Genomic DNA, 15,000 nt, shown 5'->3' on the forward strand with positions numbered 1-15,000 from the left:
CTTAAACACATTTATCACATAGCTGATGAAAAAATGTAAACCGATAGAATAAAATTATTTTTAATTCCTAGAACTCATGTCATTTCATTCATTCATTCATTGCCAGACGCCATGTATCCCAGACGGGGTGGCCAATGGCTTAGAGTTAATTGTTTTACAGGGAGGGGCACTAATCCTCCACCAACCCCACTTGACACGTAGGGATGCCAACAGCATCTGGTGTTCCCAGGCGGTCACCCATCCAAGTACTAACCAGACCCAACGCAACTCATGTCAACTTATTCAAAAAGTCAGTCCACATTCACAATGATGATCTGTCAAGGAGCTGTGGTACCATATGTAACAACCCGTATGTTAATCAATAATAAACTTGTCAATGATCATTCATTTATTTTCAAAACAAACCTGGTACACAATGGTTTGGTCTGTGATCAATTGGCAGAACGATTAAAGGTTATGCTCTGTTATGGGTCCACGACGGTAGAATTTCCTTAAACGATAATTATGGTTGTTGAACCAACGGCCATACCACGTTGAGTACGCCGCTTCCCGTCCGATCAGCGAAGTTAAGCAACGTTGGGTCTGGTTAGTACTTGGATGGGTGACCGCCTGGGAACACCAGATGCTGTTGGCATAATGTTCTCCCTACGTGTCAAGTGGGGTTGGTGGAGGATTAGTGCCCCTCCCTGTAAAACAATGAACTCTGAGCTCTTGGCCACCCTGTTTGGGATACATGGCGTCTGGCAATGAATGAATGAGTACAACATTCCCGTCCTTACGAGGTGCCACCCACACAAGCCGAGAGATAGACATTTGAGCTGAGATGGCTGTCAAGCATTTATATTCACCGCGATTTATCATAGGGGCATTTGTTTTCTTAGTGTAATAGGAAAAGTTTACGGTAGGATACTTATTGACAGAGTTGGGGAAACAACAGAGGGTTTAGTTGCAGAAGAACAGGCAGGTTTCAGGAAGGTAAGGGGCTGTGTAAATCAGATATTCATCCTAAAGTCTTTCGTGGAAAAGTCTTGAGGGAAAGAAGTTGTAAGTGGCCTTCATGGATTTAGAGAAAGCATAATATGACAGAGTGGATAGACAATGAATGTGGAAAATATTAAGAAATTTTGGAGTAAATGGGAAGTTGTTGAATGTCGTGAAAAGTATGTATGAAGGCATGATGGCTGCAGTGCATGGGGATGGTGAACCAAGTTAATTTTTTTATCTGAATGTTGGATTAAAACAGGGGTGTGTCATATCTCCATGGCTGTTCAATCTGTACATGGATGGAGTTATAAGACATACATGTAGGGCACTGGATGTTGGTGTGGTCCTAATTAGGAAGGGCAGCATTTGGAAACTTCCTGTTCTGTTTGCATATGATACTGTATTGCAAAGTGATGACAACAGGGAATGAGCTTAGGAGTGTAGGAAATGGAGGCTACAGATGAATATAGGAAAGAGTCAAGTTGTGGTCTTTACGAGAAATGTCACTGAATGCAGAGTAAGGATGAATGATAAGGAAATGGGCAATGTGAGTGCATGTTAAGAAATTCGGTGATGTGATGAGTATGGATGGAAGTTTAGAAGATGAAGTGTTTGAAAAGGTACAACAAGGAAGAAATATTGCTGGTTCTTTCATAGCAGTGATAAGAAATAGGGAAGTGAGCATGGAATATGTAAAAATGCCGTTACATGATAGTATTGTGATACCAAATCTAACGTATAGAAGTGAAGATTAGACCTTGCTGGAAGGACATAAGAGTGCAAGTAGTGGAATTGAGTTATTTGAGAGGAGCATGTGGAGTTACATGGAGAGAGAGAGACTGACAAATGAGGAAGCGAAGGAGCATTGTGGTGTAGATGTAGATGTGATAGAAAGCGTTAGGAGAGATATACCGAGGTGATTTGGTCATATGACGAGGATGGAGAGCAAGAGACTAATAAGGACAAAGTATGTGAATGAGGTGGAGGGTGGGTGGAGGGGTGAGAGGGAGGGGGAGACTGAGGATGAGATGGAGGGATGGAGTGGAAAGGTACATGAGAGAGAGGGGTGTGAGCTGGGGGGAGGGCACTGAAATGGCAGGGAGCAGGGTGACATGGAGGTAATTTGTTTAAGGCCACCCCTTACAGGACTAACGCATCGGCTATACATAAATACAATGATTATCTCTTTATTGTTCCATCTTGCATGGGCAAGGCGACTGAAACACCATCACATCACCAAATAACAAAGCATGTGCAAAATTATTGGTACAGTGCAGTATCATGTGGAGTGGCAACATTTTTGTCTGTGAATACTGAACCTTGTGACCTGGCAATAATGTCTGGCAAGGATCCTCCCACTAGTGTTAAGCATGGTACTAATGAGGGTGCCAATGGCATGCCTGGTGTATATACAGTATATACAAATATATATATATACTGTATATGTAATGGGTAATTACTGTGCTCCATTCGGATTGAACCGGTGAAGGCGGACCAACTTGCGTAGCCCTGGGCTCCTATGCTCCTCATGGGGCAAAGTAGGATTGGATGATGATGATGATGATATATATATAGTATATACTGTTGATATCTATCTATCAATCTATCTATTGCCACGCCACAATCCCATTCGGGGTGGCCACAAACAAATCGCCTTCATGTCACCCTGTCCCCCGCCATTTCACTGCTGTGCTTCCAACTCACACCCCCCTCTCTCATATACCTTTCCACCCCATCCCTCCATCTCATCCTAGGCCTCCCCCTCCCTCTCCCCACCTCTACCTCACTCACATACACTCTCTTCGTCAGTCTTTCACCCTCCATCCTCTCCACGTGGCCAAACAACCTCAGTGTATTTCTCCTAACGCTTCTTATCACATCCACATCCACACCACAATGCTCCTTTATATCCTCATTTGTCAGCTGTCTCTCCATGTGACTCCACAGGCTCCTCTTAAATAACTCATTTCCACTGATCTCACTCTTGACTTGTGCCATTCCAACAGTGTCCAAGCTTCACTTCCATAAATTAGAGTTGGTATCACAATACTGTCATGTAGTAACTTTGTCACTTCCATGCTCACTTATCTGTTTCTTACCACTGCTTTCAAGGAACCAGCAACCTTTCTTCCCTACTGTACCCTTCCAAACACTTCACCCTCCAAACCTCCATCCTTACTCATCACACTACCCAAGTACTTAAACGTACTCACATTTTCCAATTCCTCACCATCCAACCTTACTGTACATTCACTGACTTCACCTCTCTCAAAGACCATCACTTTACTCTTCCCTACATTCACTTTTAGATTCCGTTTCTTACACACACTTCCAAACTCATCCACCAAGCCTTGCAGCTCCCCTTCATCTTCACTCAACAACACAGTATCATCTGCAAACAACAGTACAGGGGGTTTCCAGACACTACCCTCTCTCACCAGGGCCACTCCAACATCCGCAACCCTACCTTGTACCTCTTTTATTACCCCATCCATGTACAGATTGAACAATCATGGAGACGTGACACATCCCTGTTTCAACCCAACCATCAAAGAAAAAAATTCACTCAGTTCACCATCCTCATGCACTGCAGCCTTAGCATCATCATACATACTCTTCACAGCATTCAACAACTTCCCATCTACTCCATATATTCTTAATACTTTCCACAATCTTTGTCTATCCACCCTGTCATATGCTTTCTCCAAATCCATGAAAGCCACATACAACTTCTTTCCCTTCTCCAGAAACTTTTCCACTAAAGATCTAAGAATGAATATCTGATCTACACACCCTCTTCACTTCCTAAAGCCTCCCTGTTCTTCTCCAACTAATTTCTATGTTATTTCCCTAACTCTGTCAATTAGTATCCTACCATACACTTTTCCTATTATACTAAGAAGACAAATGCCCCTATGATTACCACACACTTCTTTTTCTCCTTTTCCTTTGTACAACGGAATAATTATACCTGACTTCCAAACCTCCGGAACTCTACCTTCCTCCCAGGCCAATCTGCACATCTTCCACATCCATTCTACTACTATCTCTCCCCCATGCTTCAACATTTCACCACACACTCCATCAATTCCTGGGGCTTTCCCCAATTTAACTTTCTTCATTGCTTCCACAACTTCTATCTTACTGATTTCTTGCTGTCTTCTCACCTCCCTCCTTCTCCCAGCCATTCCCCAGCCACTTATACTCACATTACTTCCATCCTTTATGTTCAACAATTCCTTAAAGTGTTCTCTCTATCTGCTCACTTTTTCTCCCTTCTCCACTAGTGATCTACCATTTTTATCTTTCACTCCCCTGCTTCGGTCCGAGGCACTTTGTTCGCTTTTTTAGTTAGTTCTTTTTACGGGGTGGGGCACTAACCCACCCCCAACCCTTTTAGTCGCCTCGTACGACAAGCAGGGATACTGGGGGAGTATTCTTGAAACCCCCCTACCCCCAGGGGAAGTTAAGAAGTCACTGCATGATAGTATTGTGATCCCTACCCTGACGTATGGAAGCGAGGCATGGACCTTGCAAGAGGGGAACAAGTCAAGAGTGAGAGCAGTGGAAATGAGTTACTTGAGAGGAGCTTGTGGAGTGACGTGGAGGGACAGGTTGACGAATGAAGAAGTGAAGGAACGCTGGGGGGTGGATGTGGATGTGGTTGAGAAGATTAGGAGAAATACACTGAGGTAGTTTGGACATGTGAAGAGAATGGAGAATGAAAGACTGACTAAGAGGGTGTATGTAGGTGAGGTGGAGGGAGGGAGAGGGAGAGGTAGACCGAGGATGAGGTGGAGGAATGGAGTTGAGAGGTATATGAGGGGGGGGGGGTGAGTTGGGGGGAGGGTAGTCAAATGGTGGGTGACAGAGCGACTTGGAGGCGTTTTGTCTGCGGCCACCCTTTGCAGGATTAGGGCATCGGGCTATAGATAGATAGATAGATAGATAGACTCCCCTGCTTACTTCACTAGTTATCTTTATATATATACTGTGGTAGGTGGGGGCGCTCACCATCCACTCACTCGATGTAGTGCTGCTCTCAGGTGTCTGCCCTTTCCTCTCCATTCTTCTTTCCTTCCATTCTCTTCTGTCTTTCTTTCCTTCATTCTTTCCTTGTCCTTCTGCCTATGGGTGACTTTACACTCCCTCTTCTGTATTTCTTTCCTTCATTCTTTCCTCTTCCTTCAGCCTGTGGGTGACTCTACACTGAGTGACAAGCCAAATGGTTTCCTGTACACCAGGAAAGCATTTACTACGATGGGTGGTAACCATATAACCAAATTTTGGCGTCTGGTGGTTTTAGTGGGTAATTATTGCGCTCCAGTCGGATTGAGCCAGTGAAGGTTTATATCCAAGGGGTGGTTGGGGTTGATTGCTCATGTAATACCACTCAGGGATGAGTGAGGCTGGTCACTCTCATCTTAAATGTCAGGACCAACTGCCTAGCCCCGGGCTCCTACGGTCCTCATGGGGCAATGTAGGATTGGATGATGGATATATATACAGTAATCCCTATACTATCCAGACGCCAACCTACCGAACATTGTGGACCTGGACCTTAAAAAAAACTTTTTCCCCTCCCGTAATTTGAAATTGCCACACGGCGCCGAACAGCTGTTTACACCATGGCCCCTTTACCCCTTCCTTCCTCCCCCCTCCCCAGTCAGGGTTGCTAATTGGTATTTTTCATTTCCAAATGTGGGCCAATTTGGTAATGAAAAATTCATTTGGTAATGAATCAGAATAATGCATTACCAAATGGATTTTTCACATGCATGAGGATACACAGGATGGAGATGTGGATTGTTTGCTCTCTCTGATTAATGTGCTAGCCTACATAGCGTGAAAACAATCAACACGCTGTTAATTATAAGGAGAGTGATTATATGTATTTCTATCTATCTATCTATCTATCTATAGCCCGACGCCCTAATCCCGCAAAGGGTGGCCGCAGACAAAACGCCTCCAAGTCGCTCTGTCACCCACCATTTGACTACCCTCCTCCCAACTCACCACCCCCTCCCTCATATACCTCTCAACTCCATCCCTCCACCTCATCCTCGGTCTGCCTCTCCCTCTCCCTCCCTCCACCTCACCTACATACACCCTCTTAGTCAGTCTTTCATTCTCCATTCTCTTCACATGTCCAAACCACCTCAGTGTATTTCTCCTAATCTTCTCAACCACATCCACATCCACCCCACAGCGTTCCTTCACTTCTTCATTCGTCAGCCTGTCCCTCCACGTCACTCCACATGCTCCTCTCAAGTAACTCATTTCCACTGCTCTCACTCTTGACTTGTTCCCCTCTTGCAAGGTCCATGCCTCACTTCCATATGTCAGGGTAGGGATCACAATACTATCATGCAGTGACTTCTTAACTTCCATACTCACCTCCCTATTTCTCATCACTGCTTTCAGTGTACCAACAACCTTCCTTCCTTGCTGTACCCTTTCACGCACTTCATCCCCCAAAGTTCCATCCTTACTCATCACACTACCTAAGTACTTGAATGCACTCACATTCTCCATATCCTCACCATCCAACCTCACTGCACACTCTGTGACTTCATTCCTCTCAAACACCATAACTTTACTTTTGTTTACATCAACTTTCAGATTCCTCCTCCTACACACTGTCCCAAATTCATTCACCAAACCTTGCAACTCCCATTCATCTTCACTCAACAGTACTGTATCATCAGCAAACAGCAACACCGGAAGCTTCCAAATCTCACCCTCATTCATCAGAGCCACCCCCACATCCACTGCCCTACCCTGCACCTCCTTTACAACCCCATCCATGTATATATTAAACAGCCATGGAGACATCACACAACCCTGTTTCAGTCCCACATTGAGATCAAAGAACTCACTCAGCTCACCATCCACTCGCAACGTAACCCTAGCTCCCTCGTACATACTCTTCACAACACTCAACAATTTCCCATTCACTCCATATATTCTTAATACCTTCCACATACCTTGCCTATCTATTCTGTCATAAGCTTTCTCCAAGTCCATGAAGGCAGCATACACTTTCCTTCCCTTCTCTAGATACTTCTCCACTAAACATCTTAGAACAAATATCTGATCTACACATCCTTTTCCCTTCCTAAATCCCCCTTGTTCTTCTCCAACTAGCTCCTCTGTCATATGCCTAACCTTATCAATGAGTATTCTACCATATATTTTACCAGTCACACTAAGTAGGCAAATACCCCTATGGTTACCACATACTTCTCTCTCTCCTTTTCCTTTGTATAAAGGAACAATTATACCTGATTTCCAGTCCTCTGGAACCCTTCCCTCTTCCCAAGCCAATCTACACAACTTCCATATCCACTCCACAACAATCTCACCCCCAAACCTAAGCATTTCACCACACACTCCATCAATTCCTGGGGCCTTTCCCAACTTAATATTCTTCATCGCTTCCACTACTTCCGCCCTACTGATCTCCTCCTCCCTCCTCTCATCTCTTCTTCTCCCAGCCATTCCCCAACCACTTATACTCGCACTGCTCTCACTCTCCACATTCAACAAATCCTCAAAGTGCTCCTTCCATCTCCTCAGTTTCTCTCTCTTCTCCACCAACAATCTATTATTCCTATCTTTCACTCCCCTACTATTTCCCCCTTTCACACTGCCTTACTTTCTTTACCTCCTTCCAAAACAATTTCTTACTCTCCCTCCATTTCACACTCAGATTCCTCCCAAACTCCTCATCCACTTTCTTTTTACTCTCCTTCACCAGTCTCTTAACCTCCCTTCTCCTGTTCACATATACCTCTCTCTTCTCTCTCTCATCTTCTCCCCTACCTCTACTCGCTAACCATTCACTATATGCCTTCTTCTTTTGTTCCACAGCTCGTTTCACCTCATCATTCCACCATGCTGTCCCTTGCACACCCTTGCATCTCCTCCTCACTCCACAAACCGCCTCACACGCTGCGCCTATCTCTTCCATGAATATCTTACATACGTCTTCCACCCCTTCCATCTGCTCTAGCTCATACCTTCCCAGTCTTTCTTCCACTATGCTCTTATACTCTGTCATTTTCTCACTATCTTGCAATTTCTCCACTCTTCTCACAGGAGTTGCTTCCTCCTGTCTTCCCCTTCGTCTCCTCAACCACTTTCTTTGCAGCTCTACCTTGGCCATCACTAAGTGATGGTCCGAGACTCCATTCCCCCACCCTCTCCACACTCTTGCATCCAACACTTGTCTTCTCATTCGCTCATCCACACATACGTAGTCTATCATTGCCTTTCGTTCAACAAGTTCACCATCCATCCTCCTCATTACTCTCCATGTATACCGGTGGATCATCTTATGCCGAAAGTAGGTGTTGGCTATTGCCAACCCCTTACAAGCACAGATGTCCACCAAAGCACTTCCATTCCCATCTACGTCAGCTAGCACACCCTACTGACCAACCACTCCATCCACTCGTACATTCCCAACTATGCCATTCATATCTCCAATCAACAGCACTCTCTCGCTCATCTCAAACTTGTCCATACACACTTCTACACTCGCCCAAAACTCATCTTTCACTCTTGCCACTCGATCCTCTGTCGGGGCATACACACATACAATCGCCCACGCTTGTATACCTACTTTCATCCTCACCCATACAATCCTTGCACCCACTGTTCCATACTCTCTTATATTCTCCTTCCACTTCTTGCTTATCATCAGACATACTCCCTCTCTTGACCTCTCATTTTCATTGACTCCCGCACATATACCTAAACCCTTTCACCTTTCCATTTAGTTTCAGTCAATCCACATATATCCACTTTTGCATCCTCAAGCACCTGAACAATCTCTCTCTCTCTTTCACTTCATCATTCACTCCTCTCACATTCCACGTTCCCACCCTAAGAATGTCCTTTGTCCGTTCCTTAGTCGTCAACGTATGGTCCGTCCGGGTCCGAGGAGCTTTGTTCGCTTTTTTAGTTAGTTCTTTTTACGGGGTGGGGCACTAACCCACCACCAACCCTTTTAGTCGCCTCGTACGACAAGCAGGGATACTGGGGGAGTATTCTCGAAACCCCCCTACCCCCAGGGGTAGTGAAGAATAAATGCTAGCTTTACGTATTTGGTAATGAAAAGTTAAATTTGGTAATGAAAATTGAGGAGTTTGGTAATGTGGCTGTTGCGATCTGGCAACTCTGTTTCCCAGTCGCCAACACTCAACAGTTACTGCTTAACTTCGATCGCAAGTGGATGCTTATCAGTGTGGATCCCACACGTCTTTTTTTTTTTTTTGGTGAATAAACAGTAAATAAACAGCGATACCTCACCAGCAGACCACACGGGAATTTACAGTGTTGTGCAGTGTTAAGAAATTAGAATTTATAGTGCAAACGATTAACTGTGGAGTGCAAACTGGCGATTGAAACTGGCGTGGTGCAATTAACAATATGCAGTGTAAAACAATTATAACTCACAGTGCAAAGAATTACTGTAAGTGCTGCACAACACTGGATTACTGTACATGGTTCAAAAGCATTTTCATCACTGCCAAAGCCTTAAGAATGCGGTCACAGATGTGCTGTAAGTACCCTGGCTGAGGTACAGTCACTTCTAATTCCTCATTCTTTGGTTTCTTTTCATTTACTTCATGCTTTACATCCATTATTGGTGTGAATTGGGTCTTAAATAGGTGCTATGCATGTCCGGTAGGAAGTTATTTAGGTGGCTTTCAAAGTTGGGCTGGGATAGGGACCTTAAGTACTAGTCCAGCAGGCAGGTGCCCACTTTCCAGACGGGACCACTTCCAGACATGCCTTTGGCTCTATTACATCGGATAGTGGAGCGATTACTGTATATACGGTATATATATATATATATATATATATATATATATATATATATATATATATATCCATCTATCCATCATCCAATCCTAAGTTGCCCCATGAGAAGCGTAGGAGTCCAGGGCTAGGCAGTTGGTCCTGACATTTAAGATGAGAGTGACCAGCCTCATTCATCCCTGAGTGGCATTATGTGAGCAATAAATCCTAACCACCCCTTGGATATAAATCTTCACTGGCTCAATCCGATTGGAGCACAATAATTACCCACTAAACCACCAGGCGCCAAAATTTGGTTATATGGTTACCACCCACCATAGTAAATAGTTTCCTGGTGTACAGGAAACCATTTGGCTTGTCACTCAGTGTAGAGTCACCAATAGGCAGAAGGAAGAGGAACGAATGAAGGAATGAAAGACAGAAGAGGGAGTGTAAAGTCACCCGTAGGCAGAAAGATGAGGAAAGAATGAAGGAAAGAAAGACTGAAGAAGATGGAAGGAAAGAAGGATGGAGGAGAGGACAGGGCAGACACCCGAGAGCAGCACTACATTGAGTGAGTGCATGGTATATATTTAATATATATATATATTTTATATATATATATATATATATATATATATATATATTATATATATAGTTATCCCTCTAATATCCGAACATCCCCACTAACCGAACATAATCGTCCCGGGATCCAAACCCCCCCCCCCCACCCGCCCCAAAATCCCGCCCGTAATTTGAACTTGCACGTGGCGAGGGACAGCTTTGTTGTGGCGCGTCATTCCTCCGACGTCCGATAGAAAGCCGCTGCATCCTCCCCACTTTCCGCCTCTCTCTCGCCGCGAGTGCACGCTCGTCGTTATGGCTGCCCACGTGCTCGCTTTTGTGGTGGTGCCTTACCTGCTGCAGGCACTCCTGCTGCTCTCGGGCCTCCTATTAGTGTGTGTGATGATGGCCCCGCCGCCTGAGAAGAGGATGAGAGTGGTGTTGACTCTGGAGAAGAAAAGGGAGATATTGGAGAAAGTAGATGTGGGGTGGTCTTCTTCCCGCATCCTCCGCAAGTTCAACCTGGCCCAATCTACTTTGTTCGATATCAAGAGATCCTGGGACAAACTCATGCAGTACACGGCTGACTTCTTGTAGATAAGCAAATGCAACGTGGAGAGGAAGGTGATGTTTACTCCAAACTTTGATGAAACCGACCACTCCACGTTGATTTGATATCGACAGCAACGTGCTGCTGGTGTGATGGTACGTGGAACGGAGCTGAAGGCTGCTGCTGAGAAGTTCACCAGGCTTCACGACGCCCTAGACTTCAAGGCATCCGAAGGTTGGCTCTTCGCGTTCAAGTTACAGCATGGCCTTACCAACCGTAAAGCTCATGGCAAAGCTTTGGACGCTAACGAGGATGGAGTTGACGAGTTTCGGCACAAGGTGAAGGGCTTGTTCGACAGGGAGGGCCTCACTCTCGGCCAAGTCTACAACGCTGACGAAACTGGTTTATTCTATCGCTCTTTGCCAACGAACACTCTAGCCGAGGAGACGGAGAAGCGTGTACCTGGCCGCAAGCTCTCCAAGGAACGGATATCTGCTTTGTGTTGTGCCAATGCTAACGGCATGCACCGGCTAAAGCCCGTTGTTGTTGACCGTGCAAAGCAGCCTTGGTGTCTTCGTGGGGTGATGGATGTCCTTCCTGTCGTCTGGTACCATTCCTTGAAGGCATGGTTTACAGCCCAGATCTTCAAAGACTGGTTCCACCGCCACTTCGTCAAGGAGGTCATCAATTACCAGACGAAGACACTGGGAATCCAGGGCGACCAGGTAAAGGCCCCCCTTCTCCTCGACAATGCACCTGCCCACCCATGCGACAAGGACTTGGTGGCTGAGAATGGCCGGATTAGGTGCATGTTTCTGCCACCTAATACAACTGCTCTCATCCAACCAATGGACCAAGGAGTGATCGTGGCAACAAAGCGCCTATACTGCCGGAAGTTCCTGGACGAGGTGATGGTTGTTCTCGAGGACGAGCGCAGGGAGGGACGGGACACACGAGGCCAGCGGACTTTGGAAAACCTTCGCCGCTACAACATCAAGTCTGCACTCTACAACTAGGCCAGTGCATGGAAGGAAGTCCCTGTCAAGACTCTAGAAAATGGTTAGTCTCGTCTGCTTCTCGGAACGGATGTGGAGTACGATTTTCTAGGGTTTGACATGGATGACTTCCATGCACGGCTACGTACGCATGGTGACGATGTTGATGTGGACGATGTGCGTGAGTGGTTGGATGACGATGAGGGCAATCCTGGGTATCAGACATTGTCTGATATCGAGATCGTGTCTTCAGTTGCAGGTGTCAGTACCGAGCTTGAAGATTCCCACGAGGAAGGCGAATATGATGCGGACTCCTCTCAGTAGGACACTACTCCAGCCATCCCCAAGCTAAGCACACTCCGGGAACACCTAGAGTTTGTCCTTGACTACCTGGAACACCTGGACTGCGACAGGGAGATGGGGCCCTTGGGACTTGTGGAGGAAGTGCGTGCTTTCAGGCACCGCATCATCAATCGTCAGAATCGTCGGTCCTTGCATCAATCAACAACTGACAGTTTTTTCAGGCCCGTGAACCCCGCTGTGCCCAGCCCTGGCTCCACTCCGTTGCCTCCCCAAGACAGGCCCTCATGCTCCGAGCCACAGCCCAGCACATCAGCCACGGTGGAGTCACTGCTCGACGTGAGTTTGCGTCTGTCTTCAGAGTCGTCTGCAGTGGGTACGCCATCACCACAACCCAGCGACGCACCCCTAGGTCACCTGCCAGTGATACTCTCGGACTCTGACAGTGATTAAACAGCAAGAACTTCTCCACTAGACCACACGGGAATTTACAGTGTTGTGCAGTGAAAAAAACAGTGTGTTGTGTTATGGATTTACAGTTGTGAGTGAAAAGACTAACTTGGAACAAAATTTAATGTAAATAGACTTGTTTGTTTTTGCTTTAGAAAATTATTAGAAGAATGGGAAAAGTTAAAGTGCAGAGTGCAACACTTAGTAAGTTACAATGGAGCATTAGTTAGACGAGTGAGCACTGGGAAGAGAACTTCTGAGTGCGATTGACTAAGTTCAGTGCAAGACTTCAGGAACAGTGTACTGGAAGTGCTTCAGGAAATCCTTCTTACTGTCAGAGTCCGCAAGGAGGCGGTTATTCATCGAGGTGGCCATGGACTTGCTGTAAGTAGGCAGAATGTTTCATACTGTACTTTTTTCCATACTATACTTACCTCAAACACCTCATTTCACTCTTTAATGTCCTTTATTGGTGTGAATAGGGTGTCATGAGCTATGCCTGTGCAGTAGGAAGGTGTTTTTCTGAGTTAGGCTAGGTTAGGGTCCATAAGTATCAGTCCAGGAGCCAGTAACCAGAATGTTTAATATTGTATGAACCTACCTCTAAACCCTCATTTTATGCTTCTTTTGCATTTATTTCAGTCATTTATGTGCCTTATTGGTGTGATTTGGGTCTTAAATAGGTGCTATGCATGTCCAGAGGGAGTTGTATAGGTGTTTCTCTGAGTTAGGGTCCATAAGTACAAGTCCATAAGCTGGGGCCCAATATCCAGACAGGACCAGTATCCGGACCTGCCTATGGCCCTATTACGTCGGATATTAGTGGGATTACTGTATATATATATATATATATATATATATATATATATATATATATATATATACAGGTATATGGGGGAATGTAGGATTGGATGATGATGATGATGATATACTGTATATACAGTATATACTGTTTATGTATGTATGTATGTGTGTGTGTGTGTATGTGTGTGTATATTATATATATATATATATATATATATATATACAGTACACCCTCATTATCGACGTTTTTTTTATTGACGGATTTGATTATAGACGTTTTTTTTTTCTCCTGGGAGTTAAATTATTATTATTAAAAAAATAAAAAAATAAAGAATTGTATTGGCACCTCCTAGCAAGTTTGCGCGCCATCCCGCCAGGTGTCTCTGGCTGCTCGCGGCATGTTCCCGCCGACCCAACAAACAACAGCATCAGTACAGGTTTGTCTGTTGTTCTCATATCGTGTTCGGTCACATCTATCGTGCTTTCGCGATCATCATGGCTCCGAAGCGCCCTTGTAACACTCCAACTGGAAATAAGGCAGCTAAGAGAGCAAGGAAAGTACTTACCTTGGAAGTAAAGAACGAAATATTACAAAAACTTAGAAGTGGAATGAGCTATGCAGCGGTTGGTCGCGAGTATGGCATGAATGAGTCCAGTGTTCGTGGCATACAACGGAGAGAAAAAGACATTAAAGATGCTCTGGCTTCGTGCACACCAGGATCGGCTAAAGTAACGATGCATGTGAGAGATGATGCCTTGGTGAAAATGGAAAGGCACTGAATATTTGGATTGAGGACTTAAACCGTCGACACGGCCGCTAGACTCCCAGTTCATCAGAAACAAAGCAAAACAACTCTATGCTCGGTTTGCTGGTGAAAGCAGTGGTGTTGGTGAAGATAATGGTGATGAAAGTGAGGCAGGTGAAAATAGTGATGATGGTGATGAAAGTAATGACGATGGCGATAGGCCTACAGTCTGACAAATCTAAACATAGAGTTTGGGTGGAGTCTGCCTCTGCCTACACTATTGCCATGTTTCCTAACCCTACGATGTATAACGCCTGTGGTTTGTGTAGTAGGAATGATACATAAACATAACTCATACTAATATAACTGTAATGAAAGTGCTGACATGTATCAAGGAAGAATAAAACTATTCTGCATACTATATTATACGATAATAGAGAAACGTGGCATAAAAATTTGGCAGTGTTGCTCCAAAAATATTCTAATTATTATTTACTTCCCCAATACTTCTAACATTGCTAATTAATTTAGCAAGTATAATTGCAAGAAAATTTAAAGGGATAAAAGTGGGAAGAGGCGATCCTTTCATAATCAAAATAAATATATCAAACAGCTCTGGGGTGGCAGCACTCACGAGAGAGAGAGAGAGAGAGAGAGAGAGAGAGAGAAATAATAATAATAATAATAATAAAACTTTATTTCCACTAAACAGTGGGTATTCTTATACATTATACGGTAGTACAGCATACAGTATGAAAGTTCTATACACAATATAATACAAGTTGATACATATGGTGGA

General features: G+C 44.7%; 1 protein-coding gene and 1 non-coding gene across 2 annotated transcripts in view; one reads left to right on the forward strand and one right to left on the reverse strand.

Annotated features, from left to right (window-relative positions):
• LOC145405080 (uncharacterized) overlaps positions 1-15,000 on the reverse strand; it is a 193,457-nt gene that overhangs the window by 28,246 nt on the left and 150,211 nt on the right. The gene's annotated exons all lie outside the window — the stretch shown is intronic.
• On the forward strand, positions 516-634 carry LOC145405171 (5S ribosomal RNA). The gene has a single exon (XR_013898273.1). It is a non-coding gene; the product is annotated as a 5S ribosomal RNA (ribosomal RNA).

This window comes from Coenobita brevimanus, chromosome 65 (genome assembly GCF_032717465.1).
Source record: "Coenobita brevimanus isolate Jiangsu-jjx chromosome 65, ASM3271746v2, whole genome shotgun sequence".
NCBI classification, from domain to species: Eukaryota; Metazoa; Arthropoda; class Malacostraca; order Decapoda; family Coenobitidae; genus Coenobita; species Coenobita brevimanus.